This window comes from Myotis davidii, unplaced genomic scaffold (genome assembly GCF_000327345.1).
Source record: "Myotis davidii unplaced genomic scaffold, ASM32734v1 scaffold549, whole genome shotgun sequence".
NCBI classification, from domain to species: Eukaryota; Metazoa; Chordata; class Mammalia; order Chiroptera; family Vespertilionidae; genus Myotis; species Myotis davidii.
In genome coordinates this window covers 25,381-36,370 of record NW_006299716.1, presented here as the reverse complement: position 1 = coordinate 36,370, position 10,990 = coordinate 25,381, and positions in this window count along the sequence as shown.

Here is a 10,990-nt window from a genome sequence, read left to right as displayed (position 1 = left end):
GAACAGACTTACAAATTTCAGAGGAAAGGGGCAGGGAACGGGAAGAGGTAAACCGAAGAACTTATGTGCATATGTGCATAACTCATGGACACAGACAATATGTGTGTTAGGCCTGGAGGGATGGGGGAGTGCAGGGTGGAGGAGAGTAAAGGGGGGACAAATGTAATACTTTGAACAATAGAGATAAATTTAAAATAAAATAAAATAATAGAATAGATTACAAATTAAAAGAAAATAAATCTCTTCAGAAGAGAGAAGACTAGTGACTTCAACTTTACCATTAATAGGTGCCGCACCCAGAACCAGAGAGGAGGGAGCGGATTTGGAAACATCCCAAGTGCCTATCAGTAGATGAATGGATGAAGAGATTTATTTTCATTCAAAAAGATAAGCATGAGGACCTAGGATCCTGCTCAAGGAGCAAAGGTTTCTTCCATTCTTTCAGAAGGGGTGAGGAGATGTCTGTCTCTCTTCTATATAAGTACCCAAGTCTATATTCCTGGGATTCCTTGTCTGTACTAGACCCCATTATATGTAGGATTTATCATCAGGTTCTCATTGCCTCACCTTAGGGATAAGAATTGGAGCAAATAGGAACAGGAATAGTTATTTATTGTATGTAGATAATTTTCTCTGCTCTAGATACTGTGTTTGTATTCCGTATCCCATTAATAAATGAAGATATTAACATTTTATCTGATTAACAGAATTCCCATCTAGTCTCAGTTTACTGAGAATTGTTGTCATGAACAGTATTCAATTTTAGCAATTGCTTTTCTGAATCTATTGAGATGATCATAGGTTCTCCAGAATTTTAATACCAGAATTGTAATTCCATTTTTTAATGCCTTAAACATCACCCTATAATAATTTTTATTTTATATAGTCAATGCTTGTTTGGATATTTCCAAATACTTGCCTGTTTCTTAGTTTATAACTCTGTTTGATCTTCAAGTCTTACTTTCAGATTCAGTATCCTTTTCCTTGAATAATATTTTTTTCTAGGTTTACTAAAAAACAACTGTTAGTGAAACTATCAGTATTTTTTTAAATTTAAAAATGGGTTCATTTCTGCTCACCTTTTTTTTTTTAACAAAAAAAAAAAACAACGCACCAGGCTTTTATTGTTCTCATGTCAAAGGCGGGTCTTTGCAGGATTGGGAAGTGAGTTTTGACAGCAGGGAGCAAGCCCCTACTTGGCAGCGATGAGTGGGTTCACGCAGTCCGTCAAGAACAACACCCAGGTGCTCATCAACTGTGATATCTTCGGTTTGTTCCTTACATTATGGAAACATTCCGTCTTTTATCATTAAGTATGATATAATCTTTCAGTTTTTTAAAATACATTCTTTATTAGGATGATGAAATTCCCTAGTTTGCTAAGAATTATTTTTATCAGAAATGTACAATGGACTTCTCAAATAATTTCTGAAAATATTGTAATTATCATATAATTGTTCTTTTTTCCATCTGTTAAAAATGGCAAATTACATTGACTGATTTTTATGTGACTAAATCTCATATCCCTGGGATACACTATACTTCGTCGTAGCATTATTTTTACATATTGTTGAATTCAATTTGTTAAAATTCTTTTAATTGCTTAAAATTCTCTGTGTTTATATTTATGAGAGTCTACTTTTCTTGTAGTGCCTTTATCTGGTTTTGCTATCAAGGTAATGCTTGTCTTAAAAACTGAGTTGGAAAGTATTCCCTTCTCTTTAATTTTTAAAATATTTGACGTAAAAATTGTATTATTTTTCCTTTAAATGTTTGGTAAATTCATGAAAGCAGCTGGGATTTCTTTGCTGAAAGTCCTAACACTGAGCATTTAACTACTTTAATAAATGCAGCCGCTCAGTTTCTTTCCTTTTGAAAGTTCAGGTGCTTTGTATCTTTCACATGTCCATTTTACCCAAGTTGTTGAATTTACTTATTAAAACTCCCTCAGTATCTGTAAAAAAACAAACAAACAAAAAGAAACCACCCAAAAAAACAAAAACAAAAAAACAGAAGGAGAACCTAAGGGAGCTTTGGGACAGCATGAAACAAAACAACATCTGCATATTAAAAGTGTCAGAAGGAGAGGAAGCTGAGCAAGGAATAGAAAATATGTCTGAAGAAATAATGACTGAAACTTCCCTGATTTGGGGAAGAAAAAAGTCACACAAGTCCAAGAAGCATACAGAGTCCCAAATAAGATGAAACCAAAAAGACCGACAAGAGACACATTATAATTAAGCTGGCAAATATCAATGACAAAGTAAGAATCTTAAAGACTGTCATAGAGAGACAGAAAGTTTCCTACAAGGGATCTCCCATGAGAATGTCAAATGGTTTCTCAAAAGAAACACATCAGGCCAGAAGGGAATGGAATGAAATATGTAAAGTGATGCAAATCAAGGAACTGAATTCAAGAATACTCTACCCAGCCAGGTTATCATTCAAAATTAAGGTTGAAATCAAGAGCTTCAGAAGCAAAAAAAAAGGCTAAGGGAGTTTAATACCACCAAGCAAGTAATGCAAGAAATGCTAAAGGAACTTCTGTAAAAAGAAGAGGTTGAAAGGCAAGAAGAAACACAGGCATAAAAAATAAAAGTGGTGACAAACAAGTACCTATCAATAATAACCTTAACTGTAAATGGACTATATGCTCCAATCAAAAGACATAGGATAGCTAAATGAATAAGAAAACATGACACATATATATGCTATCTACAAGAGTCCCACCTCAGAACAAAGGAATCACATAGACTGATAGTGAAGGGATGGAAAAAAATTTTCAGGCAAATGGAAATGAAAAAAAGCTGGGGTAGCAGTACTTATATCTGATAAAATAGACATTGAAGTGAAGGCCATAACAAGAGACAAGGAGGGCCAATTCATAATAGTAAAGGGAGAAATTCAAGAAGAGGATATAACTCTGGTAAACATATATGCATCCAATATAGGAGCACCCAAATACATAAAAAAACTTCTGGAAGATATCAAGGGAGAGATTGACAGCAATACAATCATAGTAAGGGAATTTAAGACCCCACTGACACCACTGGATAAATCCTCTAAACAAAAAAATCAGCAAAGAAACATCAATCCAAAAAGACTCAGTAGATCAGATGGAACTAATTGACATCTTCAGAACATTTCACCCCAAAGCTACAGATTATACTTTCTTCTTAAGTGCACATGGGACATTCTCTAAGATAGACCACATATTGGGACACAGACAAAACCTCTTCAAATTCAAGAAGACAGAAATTATATCAAGCATCTTCTCAGATCACAATGGCATAAAAATAGAAATTAACTACAATAAAAACAATGAAAAAATCAAGCACTTGGTGGCTAAATAGCATGCTATTAAACAATGAGTAGGTCAGCAGAGAGATCAAAGAAGAAATAAAAAGTATCCTGGAAACAAATTGCAATGAAAACACAACAATCCAAAATCTATGGGACACAGTGAAAGCAATGCTAAGAGGAAATTTATAGCTCTACAGGCCTACCTCAAAAAACAAGAAAAAATGGTAATTAATTATCTAACCCTGCAACTTAAAGAATTAGAAAGAGAGCAACAAGAAAAGCCCAGAATAAGCAGAAGGAAGGAAATAACAAAGATCAGAGAGGAAATAAACAACATAGAGACAAAAAAAAATCAATAAAACCAAGAGCTGGTTCTTTGAAAGGATTAACAACTTTGATGAACGTCTAGCCAGGCTCACCAAGAAACAAAGAGAAAGGACCCAAATAAACAAAATCAGAAATGAAAGAGGTGAAGTTAACAACAGACCCCACAGACATACAAAGGATTGTAAAAAAAAAAATATTACAAGCACATCTACTTTAACAAACTGGACAACTTATATGAAATGCACATATCCCTAGAAAAATACAAGCTTCCAAAACTCAAAAAGAAAGAATAAAAAAACCTGAATAGGCTGATAAGCATGGATCTGAGACCAAGATTACTATATCCAGCAAGGCTGTCATTCAAAATAGATGGTCAAATAAAGAGCTTCCCAGACACAAGAAAAAAAAGTGGCTAAAGGAGTACACTACCATCAAGCCAGCATTACAAGAAATGCTAAAAGGACTGCAGCAATGAAAAGAAGAAACAAAGAGAGAAACCTAGGTATACAGAATTAAAATGGCAATTAATAAGTACTTATCAATAATAACCGTAGATATAAATGGATTACATTATCCAATCAAAAGACATAGGGTAGCTGAATAGATACAAAAACATGGCCCAACTATATGCTGTCTACAAGAGACCTACCTCAGAACAAAAAAATATATATCTTAGTAAACATTGTATCCCCAAATAAAAAATTCCAGTAATAGCAACTATTGATTTGAGCATGGAGTAGCTCATACTGAAAGTACTGTTTACACACTTCAGAATCAAACTCCCAAGGGTCAAATTTTGGCTCTGATATTTACCTGCTGAATGACTTTGAAAAAGTTTCTTGATCTCTCTGTACCCTTATCCTCTTATATTTAAAATGAGGGTAATAAGCCCTGGTTGGGTAGTTCAATTGGTTAGAGCCATGGTCGGCAAACTGCGGCTCATGAGCCAAATGTGGCTCTTTGGCCCCTTGAATCAATAAAAATATATTTTAAAAAAATAAATTTCAATATTTGTACTTTTGATATTTGGCTCTGTTGACTAATGAGTTTGCTGACCACTGGGTTAGAGCATTGCTCTGATACGCCAAGGTTTCAGGTTCAATCTCCAGTCAGGGCACATACAAGAATCAACCAATAATGTATAAATAAGTAGGACAAAAGATCAATGTCTCTCTCATAAATAAATAAATAAATAAATAAATAAAATGAGGGTAAAAATAATAGCACCCAAATATGTAAGACTGTTGTGAAAACCAGAGTTGACATGAGCAAAATAATTAGTACAATGCCTGACACATAATGAGCACATAATAAGGGTTAGCTTGTGAGAGTATAATTTAGCACAACCACATCAGAAAACAATTTGTCAACATTTAGTCAAAATGTACAAACTCAAAACACAGCATTTAACACCAACATGTAGGCCCTTATAAGCCTTGTCAACTGGTTGTCATCTTTAATTGAATTGTTACTTTTCTTGATTTTTTTACTTTCTAGTCCTCATTGCCACTTTTATGGACATTTTAAACAAACCACTGACTAATCAGCATTTACAAAGAATGACTGTAAAGTTGACTGAACATGTTCACAGAGTGATACAGCAGAGAAAAACTCATTAAAATAAAGCAGAGATCTTCTATATCCTGCTATCTATGACAAATCTGTAAAGAACCCCTTTGCCAGCCTGTCAGTGTTCCAATCCTATCTCTGCTTTCTAAGTTATGTAGCCTAAGAGAAATCATTTCACTTCTCCAAGCTTCAACTGCCTCTTCCATTAAACAACATGATTTCTAAAGTCATTTCCAGCTTAAACATTCAATTTTAGGAAGCAGAAGGATTCCCTTCTGGTAAATCAAATGCTTTCCAACAGAGTTGGTGAAGGAGTGAACATCATTCTCAATGTTACCCCTCAGGTGACCTTCCCAGAGGTTCCACAAAATGATCTGATTCAGGATTATCTCTAAAAGCTTAAGTCTTTTAATGTCTCCATTTTTCAAGGTGGAAAAGGGCGTTCAAAAGTTTGATAAATCATAATCTACTATATAATAAAAGGCTAATATGTGAATTGACTGAATGGCCCAATGATCAGTCACTATGATGTGCACTGACCATCAAGGGGCAGACGCTCAATGCAGGAGCTGCCCCCTTGATGGTCAGTGCGCTCCCACAGGGGGAGTGCCACTCAGCCAGAAGCCAGGCTCATGGCTGGCAAGCAGAGTGGTGGTGGCAGGAGCCTCTCCCGCCTCCACTGCAGATGGGCAGTAAGGAATGAGGGGTCCCGGACTGTGAGAGCCCCGGACTAAGAGAGGGATGTCTGACTGCCAGGCAGGACTAAGCCGGCAGGCAGACATCCCCTGAGGGGTCCCGGACTGTGAGAGAGCACAGGCCTGGCTAAGGGAACTACCCCAGTGCAAGATTTTTGTGCACTGGACCTCTAGTTGTTTAATAAATACTAAAAACAGAAGTCACATTGTGTGACCAAAGAAATGAGACTTCAAAAGATTTCTACCTGGAAGAATCCTATATAATAAAAGGCTAATATGCAAATAGTCCCCTCCACTGGGAGTTCGACCTGGTGTTCAACCACAGGACAAGGCCAGCCACCCAACCTTTAGCATCCCCTCCCCCTGGCTGGCCTGGCCTGCCTGGCCCCCATCAGGGTGGGCTGGCCAGATCCCACCTGTGCACAAATTCATGCACCGGGCATCTAGTATTTCATAAAATATTAGACATTTGAAAACAGTGGCCAAATGGCTTTCTTTCCATTACAGCTGTATAAGAAAGATAATTTTGAAAATCCAGTTTTATAATTTGTTAGATTTGAGTACCATGGTTAAAATGGCAGACTCAGAGAACACAGACACACACAACAGTCAAGTGTCTGAACAAAATTTGTTTGCTATCATCTTAACCAGGTGAAACCTTTTCTGCCTACTAAAAGCTTTCAATTTAGTAGCTTAAGTAGGAAAGCTAGAAAGCTATGAATAAATGGTATTCTCTAATGCAGTGGTTCTCAACCTTGGCTGCACATTAGAATCAAGTGGGAATCTTTTTAAAATCCTGATTTCTGGGCCTCAACCTCCGGAAATTCTATTTCTTTGTTATGGGGTGGGGCCACAACATTAGTAACAAAGAAACAAAATTTCCGGAGGATGAGGCCCAGAAATCAGGATTTTAAAAAGATTCCCAGGTGATTCTAATGTGCAGCCAAGGTTGAAAACCACTGCTCTAGTGGGTTGATTTTTAAAACAGATGGATTAAAATTTAATATTAATTTCTATTTACTAAAATTCCATTAATATAATTTTATCTATTGAAAATAGCAATTACCTTTACCTCTAGTAGCTACCTAGAGCATTTAAAACTTCATGTAGCTCTAGCCAGTGGATAAAGCATCATCCCTCAGACTAAAGGATCCTGGTTTCAATTACAGTCAAGGGCACATACCTTGGTTGCAGGCTCAGTCCCCGACCCTGGTCAGGGTACATGCAGGAGGCAAACAATTGATGTGTCTCTCTCACAGCGATGTTTAGCTCTGTGTGTCTCTCCCCCTCCCTTCACTCTCTCTTAAAAGCAATGGAAAAAATATCTTCAGGTGAGGATTAACAACAATAAAAAGCTCCATATGTATGATGCCTGATTCCTGAAGTTATCTAAATATCAAGAAAAAGAGCCATGTGGGGAAAAAATGGTAATGTCTTGTCTGTATTCCATTGATTCTATCCACTATTCATTTAGCCCAGTACTCGCTCTGTGTTCTTCAGCTCTTAACTCTGAAAAAAGTCTTGCTGGGAAAGGAAAAAATGTGACTACTGTCTCTGCTAATTCTAACAGCCTAAAGAGGCTCAGACATTCTGACCTAAGTCACCCCAGAGAGTCTCAACATCCAGGGAGTCTCAACTTTCCTATGTAAATATTATGCTGCAGCACAGTATCATGCTGGCCTTTCTCAAGTCAGGAAGGACTTAATAAGATAGGAAATTAGAGAACTGTACAACATAAAACATGTGTGTCAATGTTCCAAAATGTATTCCTTCCTTCTATCTGCAGGGCCTAGTACGGAGTTGCTCAAGAAGTCACTATCTATCCATCATGAAACATTGGTCCTCCAGATGGAATGCACATTCCCTATCCAATTTAAACAAGAGCGGGGCTCAAGATGGGGGGATAGGGAGTTCTGCTGCCATTGTGTAGCTGTGGCCACCTCTGCGTATTAGGAGTCTAACATAGTCTGGCTTTTTTCTTCATTTTCTTCACATGAAAAATGGGAGACAGTCCTTCCCGTATTGGCTCTATCCTCAACTATGGTTCAGTTGGTGTCAAGCAATTGAATATCAGTATCTACATGGATTTAAAGGTCAGGTATACTGTAGGTAATTAAGTAATTCTATATTCTGTTATTGCAACTGCTTTCCTGCATGTCACTACATAAGAGAAGACAATCTAGCTGTGCTCATGCATTCTTGCCTTGAATCAAGAAGGGATGTCATTCACCACATATAGTGTAAGATTCCACTCTGTGAGGCACTGTGCTAGTAAACAGGACAGGCATACTGCCTGCCTTCATGGAGGACGCAGACTAGTGATCATGAAAATGAAATTTTAGGAAAAGGGGTACAAGGAGAGCCTACCCCGATCCCCCTGAACCCAGAGGGACACATTTTCCTAAGCACAGAAATAAAGTTCAGGGCTGTATGTGTTCTTAATCAAAGGTAATGTGGTCTCATTTAAGATCTTTCTTGGCAAAAACGTAACAGTGGATTTATTTTCAGGCAGAAGAAAATCTTTCCATAATTCATAAGTCAAGAAATCAAAGGAAATGACAAGAAATTGTATTTTTGAAAGAGAATAAATAAGAATGCATTTTACTTAATCAAGAAGGCAACATATTTGGCATGGGAAGTGAAGCTACTGAGTGTCCAAAGCATTCCTCCTAAAAGCATACATTTGTTCTTTTTTTATTATCGCAAACATCTCTGCATTTAGTAAAAAGATGCGGAAACCAGAAGAAAACTGGTGGAACACATCACTATGGGCAAGATGCCTGAATCTTTCAGCTCAAAGCAATTTTGGCTTCAGAAAATGCAGAGAATACCAATGACATCTTCATGGGCTCAGTCAAACAGAATTAGATAATATGAGTGACTAGATTTTTCTGTCTCCTAAAATTCTTCTCTGTTGGCACAGATAGATGCACAAAGCATTTCTCTGTATTAATTATTTATCTATAATAACATATTCCTCTTATGATCATTGTAATTTTTCCTTAGGCCAAAATACAGTCAGAATATATATTTTCTAATAAGTATCATTTTAAAACATTCTGAATAAACATATTTTATACTTTAAACTAGATTAGTATTTTCAATAAGAAGTAATAATTTATGATTTAAAAGTGCACTTATTTTTTTCCCTCTGGAAATGATTTACTACCAAAGAATGTCATAAAGCTTATATTTCTTACAGGATACAATAAAGAGCACAATGAAATGGTATTTGTTATTCATATAACGTAGCCCAGGAAAGTGAAGTTGAAAAAAATCATAAAACTGATTCTCAAAAATTACAGGGAAAATGAAACTGACACAATACCTCTAGAGAAATATTTGTTCCATGCTAAATTACTTTTATTTGCTACTGTTCATTTAAGATTTTTTAAAAATAAAAAGCTTTAAATGTTGTTTCTCTCCTTTACTACTGAATTTACATATAACTAACAAAATAGCCTTTTCAATACTGCTCTTTCTGATACACTAGATCAGATGGATCTAACTGATCTTTACAGAACATTTTACCCCAAAGCTTCAGAACATACATTTTTCTCAAGCACACATGGAACATTCTTAAAAATAGACAATGTGTTAGGATATAAAACAAGCCTATACAAATTCAAGAATGATATCATACCAAGCATCTCTTCAGATAGTATGGCATGAAACTACAAATCAACTACAATAATAATTTTAAAAAACCTAAAAACACTCAAATACATGGATACTAACTAGCATATCATTACACAACTAGGGGCCTGGTGCACAAAGTTCATGCACGGGGGGGGAAGGGGATGTTCCCTCAGCCCAGCCTGCACCATCTCCAATTGGGGACCCCTTGGGGGATATGAAACCACCGGTTTAGGCCCAATCCTGGCGATTGGACATTCCTCTTGCAATCTGGGACTGCTGGCTTCTAACCACTCACCTGCCTGCCTGCTTGCCTGATTGCCCCTAACTGCCCTCCCCTTCCAGCCTGATCTCGCCCTCAACTTTCGTCTCCTGCTGGCCTGATCTCGCCTCTAACTGCCTCTGCCTGTCTGATCACACCTAACTGCCTTCTCATACTGGCATGATCTCACCCCCAAGTTCCCTCCCCTGCTGGCTTGGTTTCCCTCAACGACCCTTCCCTGCTGGCCTGATGTCGCCCGTAACTGCCTGTGCCTACCTCATCGCCCCTAACTGCCCTCCCCTGCCAGCCTGATCTTGTCCCCAACTGCCCTCTCCTGCCGGCCTGATCACCCCTAACTGCCTCTGCCTCAGCCCCCACCACCATGGCTTTATCTGGAAGGCAGTTGGATGTCTGGAAGATCGCCGGTCGACCCAGTCTAATTAGCATATTACCCTTTTAATAGTATAGATAGATTATATAGGATAGGATTGCTTAAGTGGCGGGGGAGCCTTTTTCAGCACGAGGAGATGCTCTTGGCAGACAAAAACACATCATCCCTATATCTGGACTGATAGCCAGCCATATGCACTATACTACCAAACTGGTCACAAAAAAATTGAACCACTTTTTTACAACTTACACCAAATAGCTGTTGCCCTTAAAACCCCTCCTCAGCTCCCACCTTAGGTTCTACCCTCGCAGCTCACCCAGATTAGGTTCTGATTGGTCAGTTTCTATGCCAGTCAGCATCTCTGGGCTTATCTCTGGGCCTGATCAAAGAGGCGGGGCAGATTAGCAGACCCTGAGGAGGCCAGAAGAGAAACAGAGGCTTGGCTGCTAGTGAAGCTGGGAGAGGAAGAGAGAGGCAGCAGCTGACCAACAGCTGCCACGGAGGCTGGGGATTAGACCCTGCCTCTCTCTCTCTGCAGGCCTCTCTCTGGGTCTGATCCACAGCCCCCTCGCAGTCAGTGCTGGGTCGCTGCACCGGCACCTGCTGCAGTCAGTGCTGGGTAGCCACAGCAATCCAGCACTGAATTCCGGTGTTCTGGTCGAGCCTTGGTCATTAGGGACTCTGGCTTTTTATATATATAGATGAATGGGTTACCAATAAGATCAAGGAAGACATAAAGAACTTTCTGGAAACAAAAGAAACTGAACACACAACAACCCAAAACTTAGAACACAGTGAAAGCAGTCC